We start from the raw sequence: 25,012 nt of genomic DNA on the forward strand, positions 1-25,012 counted from the left end.
ACCTTATTTGTAACATTAATTTTTAGACCGTTAGAATCCGTTTAAAAAAGAGAATTTTATTTATATCTCATTTTAATTCTTGTTTTCATTTATAAAATGTTTAAAATTATTAAATAATTTTGTAATTTTTAATAAAACCACTTCTTATCTGGCTCTTGTTCTTTACAACTCTCTGATTTGCGTAAAAATCGTGAATTTCGAAGATTCTTAGGGTCTAAGTGCTCTTGTTTTGTTTTCAACTATTCGTGTAATTGAGTTGAGTGACCAATTTATTAGATACACTCACTATCTACGAAATGGAACATCTCGCTTTCGCATCATGCAATAAAAAGAAGGTAGGCAAGGATGATGTATGTGGAAGTCAGTACGAGAATAGACAAAACAAAGGCAAGATTTAAGTGACCTTGAAATGTGGCATGGTATTCCGCACCAGAGTAGGCTGTTTCGGCCAACTGCCATGCTCTCGTGAATACAATTGTTGTTAGGATCGCCGTCCTCCCCACACCGGGTGGAAAAGACATGAGTTCAAATCCCATAAAATACCCATAAAAATTTTTATGGGAGGAGTTTTTAATGTTTTTTTTTTTTTTTTTTTTTTTCACAACATGACTGAGTTAGTCGGCCTCAGGCGAAGGTACATGGTTATTTCTCCTGTAAACACGGGTTTTTCGTCCAGCAAAGAGGAAATCGGCCTCAGAACACATGCAATTTGCAGACAATATACACGGAGCAACATGGCTTTAGTTGCCGATGCTCCTAGAACCCAACAACAACAATCTACTGCAATGGCCTCATTCCACTTCGGAGTAGAGATCTGCAACCATCCAATTTGGAACAACTATAGGAAACAATTGAACCAATATTCATCGTTTGCATGTTTCTGTGTGGCATGTTTTCGACAACTCCTTTATTTCATGCCACGACAAATCCAGACTATTCTGAAGGCTAAACGGAACCAACTCACTATTAGGTAGCTGTATCTAATAAAGTGATCACTTAGTGTATTTAGCATACATTCTGTGCCATCGTCGGAAATTGTTATATCACTGAATCTGGTAAATCAATTTAAATAAATATGATGCCATTGCTTTTGTCACTTTGGGCACAACGTATTCTTCGTTTGATTTAAATAATACCTTTCATCAGTGTGTATTAAGAACATATCACCATATAGGTTATTAAACACTACAGGTCATTACAGGTGTTAAATACAGGCTATTAAACGCTATTATTTTTAGTCTTCTTTGAATTGCTGTTCAGAAATCGTGACTGGTGGTTTTCTGTTACTGCAACTACTTTGTAAGCCGAAGATTACGGTATATTAACTATATTATCTCAACCCCAGTCATTCTCTGTTTCTCTTGTTCAGAATGACTGACATGTGCCCGCTATTTTGAGAGAAAGGTAAACACGAAAGGGGGAGGCAACAGGGTCCGTCACGTTTAGCTGCTGGGCAGTAGAGTTGAAGACAAAGGGAACAGGTGCATCTTTCACCACAAGGACCCTTGCGTGATCTCCATCTCTTACCACAACAAAAAAGTAAAGGTGGAAAACCGGAAAGTTGCCTTACTTATTTACTAGTCCATACCTCACGCGTTCATCCTCTGTCCCCCTTTGCTTTTATTTTTCTTGTTCTTCATTTTGCGACAAACATTATCCTATGCAAGGCCCTGTTTGCAGTAATCGAGTTGAAGCCCAGAACCAGTCTGAAGACCTCGTCGGCCTCCCGTTAGGGGTCGGCCTGAGGGTCAGATGATGGGTGACACGGAGAGAAAGGCATTTCATTAATCATGGTAGGCTGCGCACGACGCTTCATGATTGATGTACAGCTATCTCTAGGACTTCGCTAATCTTGAAGCTCACTGAGGAATGTAAGAAAGCAAGAAAAAACGAAGAAAAAGAAAATTTTCCTTTTGATACGGTAAATGAAGCGCACAAGGTTTTTTTTCTTAGTTGTCATCACCTTCTAGTGGATATGGTGCTGTCAGATTTTATGGTATTGGACAAAAATATATGATGGTTAGCGATAATTGATATATTTAATGCAACAGTTTTCAGCACTTGTGTAATTATTATTAGTGTATTTAAGTTTTTATTTAATTTAGTTATTAATTAAAGACACTTACAATATCTTTAAGCTCTATAGAAATATCTTTAAGCCATAAAGACTCTTATATATATTTTTTTTGAATGAAAAGAAATTCCTGTGAAATAAAAGAATTATTTATTTTTTACCACATAATTTAACCTAAAGAATGATCCATTTCGGCCACAAGAGGCGGTTGCAATTATTGATAAATACTGGCTGAAAGTTAATTTCAACCACAAGAGAGCGCTTGCAACTATTGGTAAATACTGGCTGGAAGTTAATTTCGACCACAAGAGGGCGGTTGCAGCTATTGATGAAACAGAAAGTGATGAAACAGAAAATATGCTGAAACTTTACATTTTCAAAACACATATATGATATTTTCTCATATAAATATGAATTTTTATACGAGAAAGCATTTTAGATTCATATAAAACATTGCCAATTATCTAAACGAAAATTATTTCTTGAAAAGTGACATTGGTAAACTACAATCAAGCCGTCAGAATGACTGAAGTGAAGTAACTGGATGAAAAACAATGAATAATTTTTAAAATTAAACAATACTTTAAAATAAAAACTAAAAGTTCTCTCATAATATAGGGAGTAGGGGTTTTGATTTATTCCGATATTCATAACTACCCGAAGAATCAAATTACAACCATAAGTGTAGTGTACAAAATGTGTTTATATTGCGCATGTGTATATGAGTGAAATAAATTCTATTAACCCCAAAAACAGAAACCCACTCTACCAGATCTAAAGTAGAAATAGGCAGCCAGGTTAAAAGTACACAGCCAAGAAACTCGATGACCTGAGCGAAACACCACGAGGACAGAATACGAACAATTCAGCTTCCAAAATTCTGTACTTAACATGGATTAAGTGTTTACATTGCACAAGGTTTGTACAAACCATTGAACATTTTAAAGAAAAGTACTCATCTCTAGGGTTGATGGAACACTAATAAAGAAATAGGTGTGAGACGCTTTTGGAATAAAACACAATACAATTCATATGAGAGTTATAATAGCAGACATAATTCTTTGACTTTACCGGGTCAGAGAATTGCGTTTGGTCTGCAGCTAAAGCTGTTAGACATTGTTTATTAATAATCACGTGATTAAGCATTATGTCTCATTTTCTAATTCAAAAAGAAAATGGGTTCGCAAAGTCAATAATTTCTTAAGTGGCTTGGTAAAACATTGTATGATAATCTCCTCTGAGCTATAGTCCAAGGTCTACACATGCTTTTTCTAATTGGACAACTAAAAACGTACGAAAGAAAGGCAATTTGTTACCTATAAAAGAATAGGATAAACGGGTCGTCAGAGGACACCTTCCATAGAAAATTTTAAAGATGCGTAAACCTAATTTTAGGAGTAAGCTCAACTCATAGTTATGCGTGGGCAGATTAACTGGTTTTCGGATTACCCGTGCCGCAGTCCAAGGAGGTTCTACAACTTGTTCTGTTTCTGTGCAGCACCACTAGCTTTTTAAATGCGTTATCTACGGTTCTATAATCATTCTGTTCAGCATTTTTAGAAGTATTATTAAAAGAATGTTCATTGTATTTGCTGTTTTATGTGCCTGGTTTTTTTGTAGACAGACACGAGAAACAGTGTGGTGCTGGTCGGTTTTGGGAAGCAAAGTCAGGTTTAATAAAACCAGATTAAGTACAGTATTAGAAGAAAATGGGAGCCTATGCTTAAGAAAACAGAGAAATAAAACGGATTTTTTAATTATTCCGGACTTTCAAATGATTTTAATAAAGCCAATCAGGCACTCTGCATATGAGGGTTTTCCTTATGTTAGAAAGTGTTGAAATAAATGAAACAGAACTATAATCCAACAGTAAATATTTATTCATCTTTTTTGGAGATTGCGCGCATTGGTTTGTTATATTTTCATTCTATAGGAAAAGCTTCGATACCTTCGAGAAAGTGAAAATATAACACACAATGGGTGTTGTATGGATGTTTGTAACTAGAAAAAAACATTTACGTATTCTCTTGGTATTTGTGATTTATGAATCGGAAGAAGGTCTGGGATCAATAGCTGAAACGTTAGTATAGGAGACAGTTTGAATCACAGACAAAATATTTTCTTGTTTAAAAATTATTACGACATCAAACGAAACAACAAAAAATTATATTTGAATGATTTGTCATTTAATTAGCTTCAGCTTTTATGATTGCCCGACCTTGAGGGTTAACCTTCGCTTGAAAATAGATTTCTTGAGGCAAATCCTTAGAACCATCTTTCACAAATGAAGGTCGAATTATGACTCCCGAGAAACTGGAACGTTCACGAGCATGCTACGTCTAGTTCAGTGCTACTAACAGCTTTAGGGTTTATGTGGTTGTTATTTATTTTAATGATTAAATACAAGCTGACAGATTTAAAGAGAGAGATGATCAATCATTTTAAAATTTATTAACAATTAATCAGTGGGAAAACCGATAAACCAATCGTGGTAACAAATTATCAGTTATGAATTACATTTCTGAGCGGAATATTCTTGAATGTACCGTAGAAAAATTAGAGGTTATTTATTGGACTCAGAGTATAAAATATCCGAAAATCGAAGAAAGTTTTAGCACTTCGTAAAACATTATACTTCTGTGATATTTAGGGATAGGAGTTTAACGACATCAGAATTCATTTTTGAATTCAACTTGTGTCTAAAATTTTAAGACTGGCTGCATATCAGTACTAGCAGAGCAAACAGTTTAACTTCTGTTTCTGGGAAAATAATGGAGACACTAGTTAAAAAATGAATTATTGCAGGATCATTTAGACAAGACTGCAGTTATAGTTCAGACACAGCATGAATTTGTTAAGGGAAAGTCTTGTCTGACCAGTTTAGTTGGATACTACGATGTGGTCACAAAGGAACTGGATGCAAAAAATAATTTTGATATCATATATTTGGATTTCAGGAAAGCTTTTGATACTGTTGCTCATATTGGAGCAGAATGGCAATAAGGAAAAGTGCTATTATGAATAAAGGGATGGTTGAATGGGAGAAGACAGAGAGTGGTAATCAATGGACACTGTTATTCGTGGACTAATATTAATAGTGGAGCCCCCATGGTTCGGTGTTGGGCCCATTGTACTTTTCTATATTTATCAACGATATTTATGAAGGTATATCAGGCTTAATGTCCAAGTTTCCAGAGGATACGGAGGTTGGCAGGGTTATTAATGACAGTACGCTACCACAACAGGATCTAGGAAAGTTGGGAAGATGGGCTGAGAGGTGGCAACTGAAGTTTAACATTGAGAAATGCAAAGTACTCCATATGAGTAACAGTAACCCAAGAGAAACATACCAACTGTGTGGTACTACACTCAGGGTAGTGGAGTATGAAAAAGACCTGGGGGTAATTGCGTAGACAGATATGAAGTTTTCTGAGCAGTGCAGACAGGCTGGCAAAGCATCTCATAGGGTGTTATCAATGATATACAGTAACTTTGCTAGCAACGATAAGGAAGTGATTATCCCTTTGTATAAGGCAATGGTCGGGGCTCACCTTGAGTACTGCATACATGATTTGGTCTGTAGACCTAATTTTAAGAAGGATGTAGAGCTGCTGGAACAAGTACAGAGAAGAGCAATGAGATTGGTGAAAGGAGTGCTCTTACCAAGTTCTGCAAATTACAGCGTCTGAAGACTAGACATTTGCGAGGTGATCTAATTGAGATGTATAAGCCCTTGAATGGTTTGAGCAAGCTGAGTGCTAATGGGACTCTTTCTTTATGCCCCCCGCACTTAAGGGGGCATAAATTCAAATTGAGGAAAGTCAGTTGCAGAATAGATGTGCGGAAATTTGCCTTTTTGTTGTGGTTGATTACTGGAACAAACTTCCAGCTGTCGTTGTGGAAGTTGATAGCATAAATAAATTCAAGAAAGAACTGGACAAACCTTTGGAGCGAATGAATAGGAAGGAAATGGGAAGTTTTTTTTTTCGGGTTGATGCATAAGCTTACTTTCTTGCATCATATGCATCTACTAATGCTAATTCTAATGCTAAAAAGAGAGGACCATTACGAAGTATTGATCGATATCTGGCTGGTTAAATTGGCAACTGTTAGACCTTTGTTGTACCCCACCTCCTAAATGCTCATACTATTATAAAATTTAAATAAATTTCATAACTTATAGGAAACTTCATAAATGTTGATGGTCTGAGATTGTCTTTTTGCTAAGGAGAAATTACGTGCAAATATTTAATGTATTTTTCTGAACGACGTCAGGACGTTATGTGTACACCAGTGTGCTCTCCACAAGCACTTTTAAGTTTGACAACTCTGTTTTACATTATTAGTATATCTAATTCTTTTACCAATCAATTCAAAAACCAATATCTTGCAATGAAAAATTATAATTCTTAATACTTTAAAAAAGAACTTAGTGTGATATATGTGAGATGCAACGTTTTCTGAACTCGAAATGTTTAGGAGAAGTCTCCTTCAGTAAGTTTCAAATCAGGAATCGTTACTAACGAGGATGAAAGTTATTGTTAATCCAAAAAGAAGATTTCATCTCAACAGTAGTTGCTAGTTCCTTCATTGTCCACCAATGGATAGGAGGTAGCACAACTTCCCCTGAGGAAACCCGAGCTCCAGAAAGATGACATAGCTCATCTCCTATATGTATCCGGGAAGTTAGTAATAAATGAGGCCAAGGTAAGAAATTTACAACATTGGCACTCCTATAATCAAATATGTGAGATTTTTCCTTTGTCCTATGCGTAAAAACAAAGGAATTATGAGATATTATCGCTGCCTTTTGAAGTGCGCCTAATTTCTTTTTCGAAAGAAATTACGTCTAGGTGTGTATGACCATGAAATCATATAGAAGACACCTGTAGATAAGGTCTAGAGCATTTGGGGCCCTTCTCTCTTTTTTTTCCTTCCTTTTATAAGAGAGAAGGAGAAAGATAATATTTGAGAAAACTCCAGAATATTCCGCCCTTCTCTTAATTGGGGATAGAGCACCATTTTTAATAACAGTCTTATAAGCATCTCCGCTGTGCTTTTGATCAATTCTGTTAGTTAAACGAAATATTGAGTTTTCGAATGAGTGTACAGTACGTGAAAAAATAACTTGCCCATAGCCAAACAAAAATTTCTCACGATTTATCTTCATTACAGTTTAATTTTCTTCTTTACTAACTAAAAAAGAATGGATCCCACTCAAATAACTTATCCGTTATATTTTCTGTGGTCAGTTACACTTCACTGAACTTTAAGTTTAATAATCATGTTTAAAGCGTAAATAAAAGAATCAAATTTGAAAGTTTTCTAAAGGCAGAAATGACACGCTGGAACTGTACATCACCAGAAAGTATTCTGCTTCTTTCATGGCTCATCTTCTCCTCCGAGTAGGGGGAGGAGACCAAGAGATGCATACTTTAAGCTGGTTTTAAACTGCATTTATCTCCACTTAGCCAGCTTAAGGGCGCGTTTGTCACAGGTTCACTAGGCCAATGCTTAATGTACAGCTGCACGTATCGTTTACATCTTGAAAAACACGTCGAGCTTCTACACGCCCCCTAGCGTTACCTAAAATATTCAACAATAATTTTACAGTCAAATTGTTATTTATGTCTTTGTCCATGGCCTTTAGAGAAGTTGCGGGCAAGCCGAGGGCTATCATTAACCAGAGAAAGAATGAACATCATTAAAGCCTTTCTGAAATATTACTTTGCGGTACTGAAACCATGTTTGTAGATCACCGATTTCTTACAAGCGTTAAAAGAAGGAAAATCAAGAAGAAAAGTAAGGATATGTTTGTCATATAAGCTGAAAAGACAGAAAATAATGCCGAAAGAACTCAGGTGAGGGTGGGAGAACGCGGGGGAGATGAAAACGATTAAGTGTCCTCGAAACCGCTGATCATGCATCCGTAGTTAATTATAATAGCCACCTATCTTTAAGGTCGCCAACAAGTCCACACAAAGAAGCATGGAAATATGCCACACAGAAGATGGACAAGTGAAACACCTTGAGTATGACCGGTTTTTGAAAACAACTTTTTATAGTGGTGATGACCAACCGAAATTTAGCATGATTAACCAGGGATACAAGAAAACCATGATCCTATTAGGAAAAAAATCTATTAAAAAAATAATTTTGGCGAACTTCCTTAAGACCCACATAAGAACCTGTATAATTGCCCAAATAGGAAATATTGCATGTGACATAGGAAAAACGTCACAATTATACCAGCAAATAACGATGCTGTAATAAATTTCTTCTTTAGTGAAAATTATTAACTTCTGAAACAGAAACGGTTGCGCTGTTACAAAAGTTAACCGAATACTGGGGTAAGAAAGATTAATTTGATGTACAAATTCTGTAGGTCTGCAGATTAATCTACTGAAAACTGTGAAATCTGCGGATTGATATACAGAATATTCTACCGAAAATTTTAGAATTATTCGACAGAATAATCTACTGAAAATCATAGTATTAATCTAATGAAAAACTATAGAAATATAGAGATACATAACGTATTGAAAGCTACAGATTAATCTACTGAAAATCTCATATTAATGTACAGAAAATCCCAGTACATGTATTAATCTACTGAAAACCTTAGTATTAATCTAATAAAAACTGTAAAATCTACAGATTAATCTACTCCAACTGTTAAATCTACAGCTTAATCTAATGAAAACTGCGAAATATAGAGATTAATCTACTAAAAACTTCTAAATCTACAGCTTAATCTAATAAAAACTGCAAAATATACAGATTAATCTACTGAAACTGCAATGATTCATCTGCTGAAAACTGCTAAATCTACCGAAAATCCCAGTATTAATTTACTGAAAACCTCAGTATTAATCTACTGAAAACTGTAACATCTACAGATTACTCTACTGCAACTGCAAATTCTACAGATCAATCTGCTAAAAAACTTTTAAATCTACAGCTTAATCTACTAAAAACTGCGAAATTTACAGAAACCGAGATTAATGATTAATCTACTTAAAACTGCGAAATCTACAGATTAATCTGTAGACTTACAGAAAATTGTGAAATCTATAGATTGATCTGTAGTTCTCAGAATTTTTTACGCATTTGCAGATTATTTTCACCAAATCTACTGATTTTAAAAGGCATTTCTATTTATGTAAGAAAATATACTTACAAATGAAGTAGTAGTGGCACGTGATGCAAGAAAGCAAATGTATGAGCTTATGCAGCATCAGCCAAAAAAAAAAAAAAAAAAAAAAAATCACACCATTCCCTCCAACTGCCTGTCCAGTTCCTCCTTAAATTTATTCAATCTATAAACTTCCACAACGACAGATGGAAGTTTGTTCCAGCAATTAACCACCCGCTGGCTAAAGGCAAATTTCCGCACATCTATTCTACATCTATCCTTTCTTAATTTGAATTTATGCCCTCTTAGGTTCGTAATCTGAACAAGTGGAAGGATCCCATCAGAATTCAGCGTGCTCAACCCATTCAAGGCCTTATACACCTCAATCAGATCACCGCGCAGGTGCCTAGTCTTCAGCCACTGCAATTTGCAGAACTTAAGCCTCTCTTGGTAAGAGGATCCCTTCATTCCCCTCACCAATCTTGTTGCCCTTCTCTGTACACGATCAAGGAAATCTACATCCTTCCTAAAATGAGGCCTCCAGACCTGTACGCAGTACTCAAGGCGTGGCCTAACCATTGCCTTATACAGAGGGACAATCACCTCCTTCTCTCTGCTAGCAAAATTCCTATATATCATTGACAAAACCCCATGACCTGCCCTGGCAGCCTGTCTGCATTGCTCAGAAAACTTCATATCTGATTGCACAATTACTTTCAGGTCGTTTTCATTTTCTACCACCTTAAGTGTAGTACCACACAGTTGGTACTTTTCTGTCGGGTTACTTCTACCCATATGCAGTACTTTGCATTTGTCAAGGTTAAACTTCAGTTGTCACTTCTTAGCCCATCTACCCAAATTACCTAGATCCTGTTGTAGTAGCACACTGCCATTATTGTCATTAACAACCCTGCCAACTTTTGTATCATCTGCAAACTTCGACATTAAGCCTGATATACCTTCATCAATATCATTGTTAAATATACAAAACAACAGTGGACCCAACACCGAACCCTGTGGGACTCCACTAATAACATTAGTCCACGAAGAGTAGCACACACTGATTACCACCCTCTGTCTTCTCCCACTTAACCATCCTTTTATCCATTGTATCAACTTACCCTTAATACCATTCTGCTCCAATTCGTACAATAGTCTTCCATGCGCAACAGTGTCGAAAGCTTTCCTGAAATCCAAATATATGATATCAAAATAATTTTTTGCATCCAGTTCCTTTGTAACCACATCATAATAACCAATCAAATTTGTCAGACATGACTTTCCCTTAACAAACCCATGCTGAGTCTGAATTATTGCTGCAGTCTTGTCTAGATGATCCTGCAATGCATCTTTAACCAGTGACTCCATTATTTTACCCGGAACAGAAGTTAAACTAACTGGTTTAGTTTAAGCTCTTCGAAGATAATCAAAGAGAAGATTTGATTATCTTCGAAGAGCTTCTCGTTTCAGTTCGGTTTGCCAAAGACATTAATAATATAAGACAAAAGACATAATATAATTTTAAGTAGTATGATTATTGCTAAATATAATACCACTCTTATACCACGTGAAATTAATAATATAGTTTATTAAGTTATTCGCCAAAACTGCTATACATTAAGGTGATGTTTCAGGCATCTTACCAATACCCATCATCAATGATTGGATGATGGGTATAGTATGGATTCCGTGCTGAATTCATGTACGGTATGTTGCTGTCGGACATGAAAGGGGTTCCTCATTCGGAAACCGATGTGATTCGAGAAGTTAATCCAAATACTTTTATAAAAGACCTAGTTACATAATCCCTTACAAATTCGAAAACCCAACCTGTTGCATTACCTAACTACATGGAAGACACTACGAACGTCCTTTTCTTGTTGAAACCAAGATCGTACATGAAATGTGGCGTAAACAACAACAAACAGCACCAGCTAAGAAATTTTAAGAAAAGAAAGACATTGTTTATTGAGGGTGATGACTCAGTGCCATACACCTGGGATTAAATCGGTTGGAGTATCTTCGTCCCTATTTCATATCCACTCGTAAGGAAACGATACTTCATCTATGTGTGCGTGCGCGTGACACTTTCCTGTGGTGATCTCTGCTGTTTCGTGACCTTTTGTACGCCCTTCAATAGCAGGAGCAGGAGCTTGTCAGTAGAAGATACGGCTTTTAACGCAATTTCATGCGGATTTCCTCTTCGTACCATAATTTCCTGTTCCAGCTGCCCTTCTTTACCATCGCAGGTACAAACCGCGTTTCTCTTCGATGGCTACTTTTATAATTATATGCTCGGCATTGACTTGTTTTGCTTTCTACATTGGAAAAATGGTTACAAGTTCCAGGCTTCTGCTGTTTAACTGTTTTAGAAATTCACTCCGTATACAGTAAATTGTGGATTTGCACCGAAGTCCTTATGTTTGGCGCTTTGATGCTAATCAAAGCCGAAGAGATCTAATGAAAGCCGAAATTGTTTCGGTTCAAATTAGGAATCTTTTGAACAAAGCTGGAATATCTCAAGAAAAGGAAAATTAAGTTGTTTCGTGACTCATTTTAAAACGAGTTGCTATTCTTACAATTCGTGCAAACTAAGTATATTTTGAATAAAAATACGATTTGAATCAGAATAATATGCACGTAAATATTCAATCTTTGCAATCTTCCCGTAAGAGAAAATATTTTTACTTCAACTCACTATAAACTTCATTAAGAAAAGACTGATTTGTGTTAAGAAAGGCTGACCAAACTTTGTTAGACTCATCAGTTTTACATTGTGAAGAAGGTCATCACGACTTGCTTCGGAACCGAATTCAACAAGAACACTGTTTCCTGAGGAGAAGAGCCACGTGACCATAATTAAAATATCCCTACATAGAATTGTCTGGAGCGAATTTGCAGATATGTTCTTTGGAGGATGCGGAAGAGACCTGATGTAGCCTAGTGGTCAGTAAAAAGAGTGTAGTAGCATACACCCATTGAGTGGACCGTGGTTCAAGCTCTCATGACTGCTAAATACGATTAACGATTGCATCCATGATTTATTGTAAACTCCTCTGTTATTGTTCTTGTAATAAGGTTTTAGGAGCGTCAGTGACTAAAGCCAAATTGCTCTGTATATACTATTTTTAAATTGCTTGTGTTCTGTGGTCGATTTTATATTTTCTGGATGAAAAACCCGAGTTTCTGGGAGAGAAAACTATGCTACCCTCGTCTGAGAACGACTAACTCAGTCACGTTGTGAAAAAGACCAACAAAAATTCCTCACGTGATATACGGGATTGGAACTCTTTTCTAACCGGCGTGGGGAGGACGGCGATTCTACCAAACTGTGCTACCAACGACGGGTGTAAACTCCTCTAATCTGGTTCCAAAACTTCACCACCATGTATGCATGTATGTAAGATTTAGTGTTTGCTTTATCTCTTCTTATCAGAGATAAGCCAAATATCTATACGCCCATGAAGGAGAATTGCATATCAATGATGTTCTTTCAAAACGAAAAATAAAGATTTTGATATGGTTCTCCATAAGACAGAGAGCGGTCACAAACGAATGCTCCTCATAGTGGACCAGTATACCAAGTGGAGTCGAGTCGCTCAGGGATCAGTATTGGAGTCACTTCTGTTCCTTCATGACATTGATGATGATGCAGGGGAAGTTTACAAAGATTGCTGATGATTTAAAGATAGAAGGATAGTTAACGACCAGAATCAGGTCATTAACTATCAAAATGGCCTGGTTCTGGTTTTTTTCACTCTTTGTCTGTTAAGTTTGTTTTTCACCTAGGGAACAGAAATCCAGGAGTCGTTTATAAGCCAGAGGACTAGCTTCTAGCTACTTGTTTACAAACAATTTTTTCATGTTGTGTAAACAAGTAGCTAGGAAAGCGTATGACGTCTTGTTCATGATATAGAGGAGCATTGCAAGTAAGAAGAAGGATATCATTGTCCGTTTATATAATCTTTCTATCTTTAAATCACCAGCATAAGATGATGATGAGATTTCATTTAGAATTTTGTGTTTAGGTCTGGAGGCCGCACATGAAGAAAGGCATAGAACTTCTACGTAGAAAGGATTCAGAGAAGGGCAACCAGATTGGTGAGGATGCTAATCGATATTCCTATGAAGAACGGCTTAGAAGGTGCAGGTTTCAAAGTTTTACAACTAGACCTCCTGGGGAAGGACCTGACAAAGGTATATAATACCCCGAAGGGAATCAATAAAATGAATGATGGAGGTATATTTTCACTGGCAGAAGAGAGAAGAACCAAGTAAGCACAAATACAAAATTTTGTGGAGTAACAGGAGGCTGGATCTCATGAAATTCACTTTCTAGTAGCGTGTTGTAGATCATTGGAATTAATTACCTGCTACAGTGGTCGAGGCGGAGAACTTGGTAAAGTTCTAAGTGGAATTCAATAGCCAATTTTTTTGTAATTGGAGAGCATGAGTGAGAGAGTTTTTTCTCTTTATTTTATTTTGGAAGATGCAGAAAAAAGTCTGCTTCTTTGCATCAGTTATCCATTGTAATACTAATGTTGACCTAATGGTCGTTATTATGATGGCTTGACATCTTGCAAAAAGAATTTTATTGAAAACTATTTAGATGTACCCAAACTATCAGAAACATTTCCTCAATATGAGATTGGTTAACATTAGCTAACAGAGTATTTGTCACATAACATGGGCGGTGAGATCTATATCACATAAAATAGGCGGTTCATGATATAAGAGCATTCCCATAAAACTCTACTCCAATAGGTCTTGTACTACGGTAAAAGGAAACCGACGAAGTCAGGTTCATGGTCATCCATCATTTAGTTTTTTTTTGTGATAGGTGATGCTAATATTTTGGTCAATATATACTCGTAGTTAATCACCCCATATAAACGGTCTGATCCACTAAAAATTAACAAATGGCTAAAAAAACCACGAAATTTAACTGCCTTTACCATATGACCAGGTGTTGGTGATTTGTTAGCTGACCGTTTGTCTAACTGCACTGGATCGAACCTTTCCAACGAATCTCACTGTCTGTATAGCTGGATGAGGTGAAACCTAAAAGGTAGGTTCAATGGGTTCACACGTAATAGGGGGACTTTGCCAAACACGCAGAAGGAAGATGAAGTGCAATAGCTCAATTGTAACACCTGCTCGTTACACGCGCGTATTCTAATTAGCTAAGCCGACATGCACATCACTACCTTTTATAAGAGCAGATTTCAGAAATGCACAAAGGATCTGTATCCAGTCACGAATGTGAAAACGAATTCGCAACGAGCATCAGAACATGTACGCTAGGCCCTTATTGTTCACTAATATAAGGTGAGATACATCAAATGTAGGTGCTCGATCTGTCAGCTGTGACAGATGGAATTAACAAATATGGCCTAGATTAAGAAATTGCATGCATTTGGGCAATTAAAATGCTTCTAGAGCGCCAAGGGAAACTCTTAAATGAATGTTTACTTATCCTTGACGATATCCAATCGTTCAAGAAGTTCTAGGTACGCACAACCAGACGTAGATTTATTAGTTATAAATATATATTAGTTTAATTTATTCTCCATCCGTTTGACGCTTAAAATCTAATTTATTATAAATGAAATTCTGGAAATTTTGTATTGATTGTCCTTCGTAGTAAAGCATCCAGTCTTTCAAAATATATGAATGTATTCACATTTATACGTGAATTAATGAAATATTAATAACTGCATCAATTTTTGACACGAGAGGGCGCTATATAGAAATACAAGTTCCTGTCTTTAGCAATTTTCGCTTTAATTTATTCTCTATCTGTTTGACACTCAAATACATGAATTAATTAAAAATTAATAACTGCATCCATTTCTGACACCAGGGGGCGCTGTATATAAATACAAGTTCCTGTCTTTGGCAATTTTCGTACATGTCTGAGAAAGTAGATTTGAAAAGAAAATAAATATTTTTAAAATAAAAATAATAATACCGTACATCGAAATTAGTACTGTTTTAATTTAATATTAATTTTAATATGATATTAATTGGTTAATTAATATCAAATTAATTATTTTGTATATTATTTTGAATATTTATATATTTATTTTGTATGACAACAGAATGACATATTTTTTAGATAGTATATGAACTATAAAATGCAAAATTGTATATTATCATTCATAACGATATAATAATAAAGAAATTTCTCCAGTTATGAGAAATAGTCTCCACAATACTGATCTCGTTAATCCGAGATTATATCCGAGTTAATACTGTCGAAAAAAATGATTTAAAAAACGATACTTATTATTATTTAAATTATAAAGTAACTAAAGCTTTTTTAGGCTTTTCAAAATTTAGAAAAGTAGGAGGGATTTTATCGTCCTCTTTTGTGTTTTGGGTAGTCAGGATTTAAACTGCGCAGTCTCAAGACTCACAAGAATGAACCAACTTCGCTTTTAGCACAAGTTACCTTGGTGTTGCGCTACATTAATCTGCCTTTTATAAGCTCAACGAATTTAGGACAAAGTATACAATTCTGTTAATTATTTAAAAGTTGAGGAATTGCTATGAAAACAAAACCTGTTGGTGATTTATTGGTCCCATCAGATAGTAGGTGGTTTCTAGAGACTATTTGTTTTAAAGGTAGTGCAATATCAAGGCATCTCGTGTTGTAATTGTATTGAGGATCAAATGATGAATATATAGGGAGTCATCTATATTCCAACTAATACACTTGTTATTGGGAATTCCCCAATTTTTTTGTATTTAAATTGCTAACTTTAAATTGACATTAAAATAAAAGAAATGTGTCTTGAGATCTTTACTCTGTTTTTACATATTATTTGTATGCTAGTTTCATCAATGTTTTATCTAAGTTTACTATGCTCTGTGTATTTGGTCGCATGCGGCATGAAACTAGAGATAACTCTTCATCCATTTTGACATCTACATATCTTACTGGCATAGTACCGAATATAAATAAGAGTAGGTGTGGGAGGGAAAACAAAAAAAAAAAAAAAAAAAACAGTTGATCTTCTCATCCATCTGTAGGTTTGAGCGTTAGAAGACCATGCAGATTTTGCGAATTTCCAATGCGATACTTGTGTCTGCTCGATGTTTAGGAGTACTGTTTTATATTCATTGCGTCATTGGCTACTCTCACACAACCCAGCTTTCTCGGGAGCTTTTGGCTTCCATCACTCTAAACCTAATGCATCTCACTATTCACTGCAGAATTCAGCTGGAAGAGTTCACATGCCTGTCTCTGCACATCACACGGATTTGGACTGGGAGGCCAAAGAAATCGAGAGAAAGAAATTTCTTGTTTCTCAAGTTCGACATATATGGCTGATATATTCAGTTGCAGGCGGGGATAGAAAAACTATAAAAGATAAGAAACTAATTTCTTTTGCATGCAACGCTCTCATACGAATATTGGGGGTTTCTCTAAAGAATAAGGGAGGTTACAGAAAGGGTGGGAAAGAATGCTCTCTCTTCAAAGTGCAATCCACTAATTCGCTCAACGCCTGATTAATACAAAACTCCAAACTTTAGACGTAAATAAATATTTTCTGTTTATACTCAGTTTCTCTGTTTATAAAGTTTTCTTTTCATCAAGGTTCGCTCCTTTATCAGAAGAAAACGCGATAGATACAAAACAGTTAAATACCCAACCCTTCAAATGAATCTTTATGTGGTAGAGTATCATCATTCAGAGAAAAGATAAAAAAAATATTTTTTATATATTAATGATCGTTCCATAACCCAAGTGATTATTATTGAAATATCAGGAGTGATTAATTGGCTAATGTCCCCTTTTTACACTTTCTTATTCCACCAGTGTTTCTTTCTTCATGGAACTTTCCTCATATCCAGCCAATTTAAAACGAAGTGTGAGAGATCTCGCCCATCCAATTACTATCCTATTAAGCTTACCTCAGCTCTTTCCAAATAATGGAGAAATGCATCAACCATCAATTCTTACACGCTCGAAATCTTCCAGCTGAGCAATGATCGCCAACATGGATTCCATCAGTGCCAAGAGAAACCCAGTTTGGCATTTCCAAGGCTTTTGATCGTGTTTGACAAAAAGGACTTTTAATGATTCATGTTGAGGACGAAAGCCATCTGAATGGTAGGAATGCATGGTCCGGAGTAATATCACCAACATACGTGATGATACCTCATAAACAAGCAGGCCAACCGAAGAATAGACGTTATTACAAGCACAGTGCATACTGACACCTCATAGCCTTAGTTGATTTAACGCTTAACACATACCAGCACCATCATCAGATCATTACAAACAGAAGATGGACAGCTGAGAATCGCCCTGACGACTGTAGAGTCGTCAGGGAAATTTTTCTTTTTTTTTTTTTTTTTTGGATATGGCTTATTACATACTTAAAAAGGGTCTGAGAGAGCCTGCGCTATCCTTGATGTTACTATGTTCTCAACTTTATGAAAACAAATACCATTCTTCTCGTCGTATGATTGATGGAAAGTTCGATACTGTTCATTTAATACAGTATTTAAATTATTGTATAAAATAATTTCTTGTTAGGATCTTTGGACCTTGATCTCTGGGTCATATCCACGCTCCAAACACCGAATAAAATACCACTTATTTCAGTAAAACTTAAATTCTTCTTAAGCTTCGGATATAGTTTGTTTTCTCTTGGCAGTAGTCGAAAAAGGGAAAAAAGGAAAGAAAGTTATTGCAAAGGAAAGAGGATAGAGGATATCTTATTCAACAGCCTCGGGTTGTAGATTTATTTAATGAGGACATATCCAGATGTTATTTGTATTCAAACGAAGTTCAGCCTCCAGGGTAGTCGATAACAAAAAAAAAAAAAAAAAAAGGAACGTGCGATATGGTTGGCCTTGTTTAGTTCTCTCCTGAAACGACAACCAGGTCGGAACAAACAACCTGCAAAAAAGAAAAGAAAAGTTGAGTGTAAGTTCTTAGAATCTTGTACGTAGGTCGTCCTAAAGTTATATGAACACGGTAAGCGTTTTCATCAAGGTTTTACAATCATGGAGGGGTACCACGGTAGGTGGAAGTCCAGTATGCTGGCAGATTATTGGCAGACATTGAGCAGATGTTTCTGATTATTATAAAAGGAAAAAAGATCAATATTTTTACACAGTTATTGTAATAGTCGTTAAAATATTAAACATTTCATTAAGAATAACTTGCATTCCTCTTTAAATCTCACCGATTTAAAGAGGAATGCAAGTTATTCTTAATGAAAAATCGATGAGATTTAAAGAGGAATCACTTAAAATTTGGATTCGGCTAATCAAAATCTATGAGATGTACCTCCTTTCGGAAGAAAAAATCTAAAGCTGAAAATGTAATCCCCGATTGTGAGTGCGCGCAGACAGTCACTCATAATGGAGATTGCGGGTTTTGTGCATCGAACAACGGACCTTCAAAAGGACTAAAGAATCAGGTCTTGGCTTTGCATAAAGTCCATATTTTTTAAGCCCTTATATGTCATCTTGTTTGTTTTATTACTTTTTCTCAGAAGATTTGAATCTTTAAAAATCTACTGAGAATTAAAATGAAAACAGATATCTTCTGGAGAAGATTTTAAAATTCGTGCAACCCAAAATGGAAGAGCTAATCTCTCCCTTTTTGGTTATAATCCTTTCAAAACCACATCGGTGGCAACACTGCGTACCTCCGCATGCCTAACAGTGGTTGATAGGTTACACATACACAAACTCATCCATATCGGTTTTGTCGTGATATATACCTTGTCTGAATTTATTTCTAAAAATGTATCTCCTCCAAAGATCCCAGATTTGATTCCTCCAAATTATTATTTAATAATAATATAGTTTAAATATATTATTATTATTATTATATATAATTTTTCTGTATTGCTACTAACAACTCTTATATTTTTGCAACAGGATTGAATAAGTTCAGTCCTCAGTTGCGAACGCTGAGAGTGTTATTTTAGTTCTTAACAGGGGAACATTATCAGCGCCAGTCCTGTTCTTGAATGAGGTCAAGGAAGTCCGAGCAGACATGTAAATCAAGAGTGCTCATCTTTTGTACTTGAGCCAAGAACACATTGAGATAAGACGGTACAGCGATCATTCAGGTGAACTACGCTACTGGATCTTCTGGTTATCCTTGGATTCTAAGAAAACTTACCGATATATCAAAAAAAGGACGATGTTTACGTTTTCCTCCTTGCAGGGGACACGATGATCATTCATTGCAACGGATTCTTATTCCGGAAATAATGAAAATAATATATTTTCTACAATGTTGCCAGCTGTCGTAACACAGAAGTGACACAAGAACTTCCACCATCCCCCCTCTCGTCGGTAACCTTTGATCCTACTGGTGTTTTTCGACCCTGGCAAAAAATTCGTGACCATAAATTAAAAACTTAATTAATAAGAAAAATGCCCACTCTTTCAGGAAAAATAATTAGTTTAAAACAAAGAAAAAACGAGAAAAAGAAATAAATAAACAATTGTCTGATTTCTATTGGTTCCATTTCATCGAAACTTGAGTTGGCTAGACAAATATTTGTAAAGGGCCCAAATATAAAATTTCATTAAAATCCATCAAATCAGAGTCGAGTTGTTACATGCGGACGGACGAACTGACATGGCGCAGACAAAAACAAATAAAAAGGTAATTATCAAATATGGCTGTTGTATGAGCAATGGATGTACTAATTAATATTTTAGAGTGTTAATTATAATATCTGAAACTTTAAACAAATTCTTATTTGTTTAACACAAAATCATCCAAAGTTTAAGAGATACTTTAAAGCATCGCAAATTATCACGAATTACTCGATAAACACCCTTTCGAAGTTAAATACACAAATAAATTAGTGAGTAGAGCCAATTGGACTTAAAACTCTCAAATTAAATTGAAATTATTAATACCAGTTCAAATAGTTGAATAACTATTCATTTAAGATCGATTTGTTCCATTACGATAATTGAATACTCCTGGAACGTGCTTATCGTCAGAGGAGAAGGGGGATGTCTCGTAATTAATTAATCGCGCAGGGATTTCTTGGACATAATTCTCGAAATGATTAGGGTTTAGATAATAGGGAGTATTTTAACCAGTCCTTCAAGCAACAGCTGGTCCTGATGGAAATCACGTTTATCACGACCTTTTAACTACCAATAAATCACTTGTGGACTCAGTAGAGAGGTGAAAAGATGACCTCCTTTTTTTGTTATTAGTAAAAAGAACTTTTAAAACTGCAATTTCCTAAAAGTAATATAAAAATATATTGTAATCTCAGTCTATTATTTAATAAAACATTTCTCATAAAATGTTATTGTAGTTTAGGGAAAGACCGTCAGTTTTTTACGTAACTGCGAACAAACTTAGTTAGTTACTAATCACTTTATCAAGAGTTGTCTCAGTACTGCACTACGCATTTTAAATAAAATCGTCGCTCTCAATAGATGGCGGATTTATGAGGTTCTGTTGTACGCAGGTGTAATCAGAATCTGCGAAAATAAAAAGGGTAATATATACTTAATTATGTGTAGTTAGGAGGACTAATTTGTCCTTACTATTTTGTGTATAGCACGATTTCGATCTCTGCAGTAAATGCAGGACTATTCCTAGCAGACGAACTTTGCTTTCACAACGAGTTGCTTTGGTATTGCACTACTAGAGATTTTTTTAATGAAAATCCCAAACACGAGAGGTATTACAACCTATAGTACTTAGCACCGTTCATGGACTGAAGGTTGAGAAGATGAAAGAAGATACTTGTTGACATTAGATTTGAATTTCTGTAGATTTTAATTTAATAAATGTTTTGGTTCTATGAGTTGAAGTTGGACAGTAAATGGATGTTGGTTGGTGGCGGCACGATTTCGGACTGTTTTGAAAGAGAGAGCGGAATTATAGAAGCCAATTGAGAAGAACAGTGCCCATGGAAGTATCTGTAGAAGAGGCATGCAGCAGAAACAGTACGTCTATGAGACAGTGAGTAGAGAGACCCTGTTTAGAGAGGAGTCATTAATTAACCTAACTGCCCTCTTCTGAATGGAATCAAGAAGCCTGAGAGAGGTTTTGGGGGCACCACCCCAGATGTGGGAACAATATTCCATGGCAGAGCGGATTTGCGATTTATACATAGTGAGCAGCTCTTTGGAAGAAAAGTAACGCCGAGAGCGAAAGAGAAAACCAAGTTTTTTAGACGCAGAGGAAGCAATATTTGTAATGTGCTTGTGCCAAGAGAGATTAGAAGTCAGGATAATCCCCAAAAGAGATATATCATTTTGCCTAGAAATCGGAGTGTCACTAAAGATAAGCATAGGAGCAGAAGAATCCTTTTTGTGAGATATAAGACAAGACTGAGTTTTAGAAGGGTTGAAATCAACGAAGTTGTCTTTGCCCCACTGGAGAAATACCTGAAGATCGGCATTTAAGGAATTGGTAGCAGATTTTCGAGAGGTTGAAGCTGATTGAGCAGAACAAGGTTTCTCAAAATGGAAAGTTGAATGCAATGTGCTGTCATCGGCAAAACTATGGATAGGATTTCCAGTCAATGGAAGAAGGTCATTTATATACAAGATGAAAAGAGCGGGGAAAGTTAGAAGACAGAGAGCCATCTACCATCACCCTCAGTGAGCGATCAGAGAGAAAACTGGATAATTAATTACAAAAAACAGTTGCAAACTATAAGATGGAAGCTTATTTAGAAGACCTTTATGCCAAACACGATCAAACGCCTTTGAAATGTCAAAAGCAATTGTTTGAGTTTCACCTTTGAAGCGAAAGGAATCATACAGCGAATAATTCGGAGAACTGAGACGAGAAGTGGTTGAATCAACCGATAACTGGGATTTTGTCAGAAAAAATTCATGAGGTTTGGCAGACTAAGTGGAAATGGACATCATTGAGATTAAAACTGAGACCACGTACACTGCCCTACCATTAATATCGGGACACCCCTCCGTGGATAGGGAAACAGGTCCTATGCTTACAACACACGTCACAGTACCTGTTCTAAATATGCAACTGGGCTTTGAACAGACAGTTGCAAAAGTGGGCATGCAAGATGGCACGTTCGACAGAATTACCTCAACAGTTCAACAGAATTGATCACCTCAACAAATGCTACACGCCGATAAATGGTATAAAGAGTGCGAATCCTGGACTGTAGAGCAGTGGAAAACAGTCCTATGGACTGACGAGTTGAGGATCGCACTCTATCAGTATGATGGCCGTTCCTGGGTGTGGAGAATGCCAGGGGAACAGTTCCTTCCTTATTATATCCTCCCAACAATGAAGTTTGGTGTAGGCAGTGTCATGGTATGGGGATCCTTTCATGGTTTGGCTAGGACACATTAGTCGTTATCGAGAAACACATGAATGCTGTGCAATACCAGGACAGTCTGGACAATTATGCACTTCAGCATTATGGAAATACTTCGAGGAAGGTCCATTCTTGTATCAGGAAGACAACGCGCCATGCCATACTGCTCGGGTCGTAACAGAGTGGTTTGAGGACATGGTGTGGAAAAGTTGGATTGGCCAGCCCAGAGGCTGATCTGAACCCTATCGAGCATCTTTGGGATGTATTGGATTGTCGGGTACGTGCACGTCGAGATCGGCCAAAGAACAAGGCCGAACTGGTGGCTGCGTTAATGGTCGAGTGGAGGAACATGTTACCTGAAATTTATAAAAAGCTGGTTGAGAGTATGCCGCGAAGATTGAAGACCGTCATAAAAGCAAAAGATTTCGGCCCAAAATATTAAATGACACAATAAAAGCCCTTTTTGTTGTCTAAAGGTAGGTGTCCGGATATTAATGGTAGGGCAGTGTATATTTTGAAATTATTATATGAGGAAGTTTTTGGGAGGTTTAGATCTTTTCGCAGATAAGTTTACTCTTTTAGTTTGCCAATTCATGGTGTATTCAGTAGTAAGAAAAGTGTTAGGAGAAAAGGTCATGCTGTATGAAGTAATGAAATTTTTGTAGATAGTGTACACACGGCAAGAATATACACAGCTTCTTGACATAATGTGGCTTCGACAATACCTCCGGCATACACACTACACGGACTCCCTCCAGAGTAGGGGCAGCGAGATGATACACTGAATGATCCGGAAGCCTCCTAGAGCGTTACCAACAGATTCGGTCCGGTGGACTATCTAGCGGCCGGCCTGCGAACACCGTTTTAGAGCTGTACTCTTGAAATGTAAGGAAGGTTGGATCTCGCCATGATGTCGATCATGACCTCAAAAGGCATCCATCATACCGTTTAATGGAAAAGATGGGAGGGTTGCTGGAGCTTTGCTCTGGAGACTAAACCTGGGTTCTACCACGTCAAGCCTCCACTAAACACTTCGTTTTACAAAACAGGTCTTTTAAGTAAATGGCGGTTTCCTTGGTGGCATTTCACCGGATGAGGAGAATCATCTACCACTTAAAAGATCTGTTTGAAAGTAGTGCAATACGAGGGCAACTCGTTGTGAACTGTAAGACTATTACTGTAACTCCATGCCTTTCACAGAAAGTAGTTTCCATATTACAATGGGAATTGCGGGCAACTAATATGAAAAAAAAAAAAAAGACTGCATTAAAGTCTGAATTTCGCATATATGAAATACACAAAGTTATTCACTTAAATTTAAATAATTATTATTTTTAATTAGATTGTTACAAGAACATATCTTGATTGGGCAACTGAGATCCTGCCTTCTTTTCGAAACAGTAAAAATTTAATTATAATAACAAATCAAACGTATATTTTTAAAATAAACTATTTAACTTTTAAATACGGAGAATGACATTGCTAAAATTTTAAAGATTTTAATGAATTTATATGCATTTTTAAATATGCCGAAAAACACCACAAAATTGTTATGATAGCTCACAGTTCCTGAATGGCAAACACTTGGCGGATGAATACAATTAAGTGCCACTACGGTAATACGGTTGCCAAGCTAACCACAAACACCCTTTTTGGAAAAGCCATACCTGAGGCCAAATAGGGCTTAAAGGAATACCTCTAAGTGGCATGATTTTATGACGCTATTTTTCTTTTAAATTACCTTTTTTTTTTTACTTTTTTACTGTTAGCATTCTACATAGAGAAATAATTATCTAGTGAATGAGGGGGGGTCTGAAAATATTAACTGAATTGACATTAGCGTCTTTTAACGCCTTAATGTCGCCCATCAAAATTCTTAAGTAATTTTTAATATCATCCGATTAACAACCAGTTAATTAATTAGCTTTTAATTAATTATAACGCCATTGTGGCAGGACCAGGTCTTTCCCATGTGGTCGATAAATAATGAGTGAATCACTTTGCATCCTCAAGTTAGATGGGGGAGGTCGAGCCCAGGGAAAAAAAAAATTCTCTGCTGTATTTGAAAACACATCTCAATACTCTACTGCTAATGATAGAACGAAGAATAAAGAAAATAAATTAGTTGGAAAACCCCACGCTTATAAATAACCGCTTTCAGTCTTTAATTTGTAAATTTATTTTTAATACAATTTATTTAACGTTTTTAATAATGAAAATAAGATTTTTAAAAAATTATTATTATCCTAATAATAAAAAGCTCTATTTTAAGATTTAAATAAGTTATTTCAATTTCTATACATAATGTCATTTAAATAGTTCACTATAAAAAACATGGCTAACAGTAATTGGTGAAGGTTACAGTAGATGGCGCCACAGTAGTATGCTATTTTAATAATGGAAAAAGGATTCTTATTTTTATTGAAGTTTTCCTAAACATTCCTAGAAAGCATGAATAAACAACGAATTCGTTGGGAGATTATAATCAGGGGA

The sequence above is a fragment of the Mastigoproctus giganteus genome, chromosome 7 (assembly GCF_048544385.1).
Source record: "Mastigoproctus giganteus isolate SK-2022 chromosome 7, ASM4854438v1, whole genome shotgun sequence".
NCBI lineage: Eukaryota > Metazoa > Arthropoda > Arachnida > Uropygi > Thelyphonidae > Mastigoproctus > Mastigoproctus giganteus.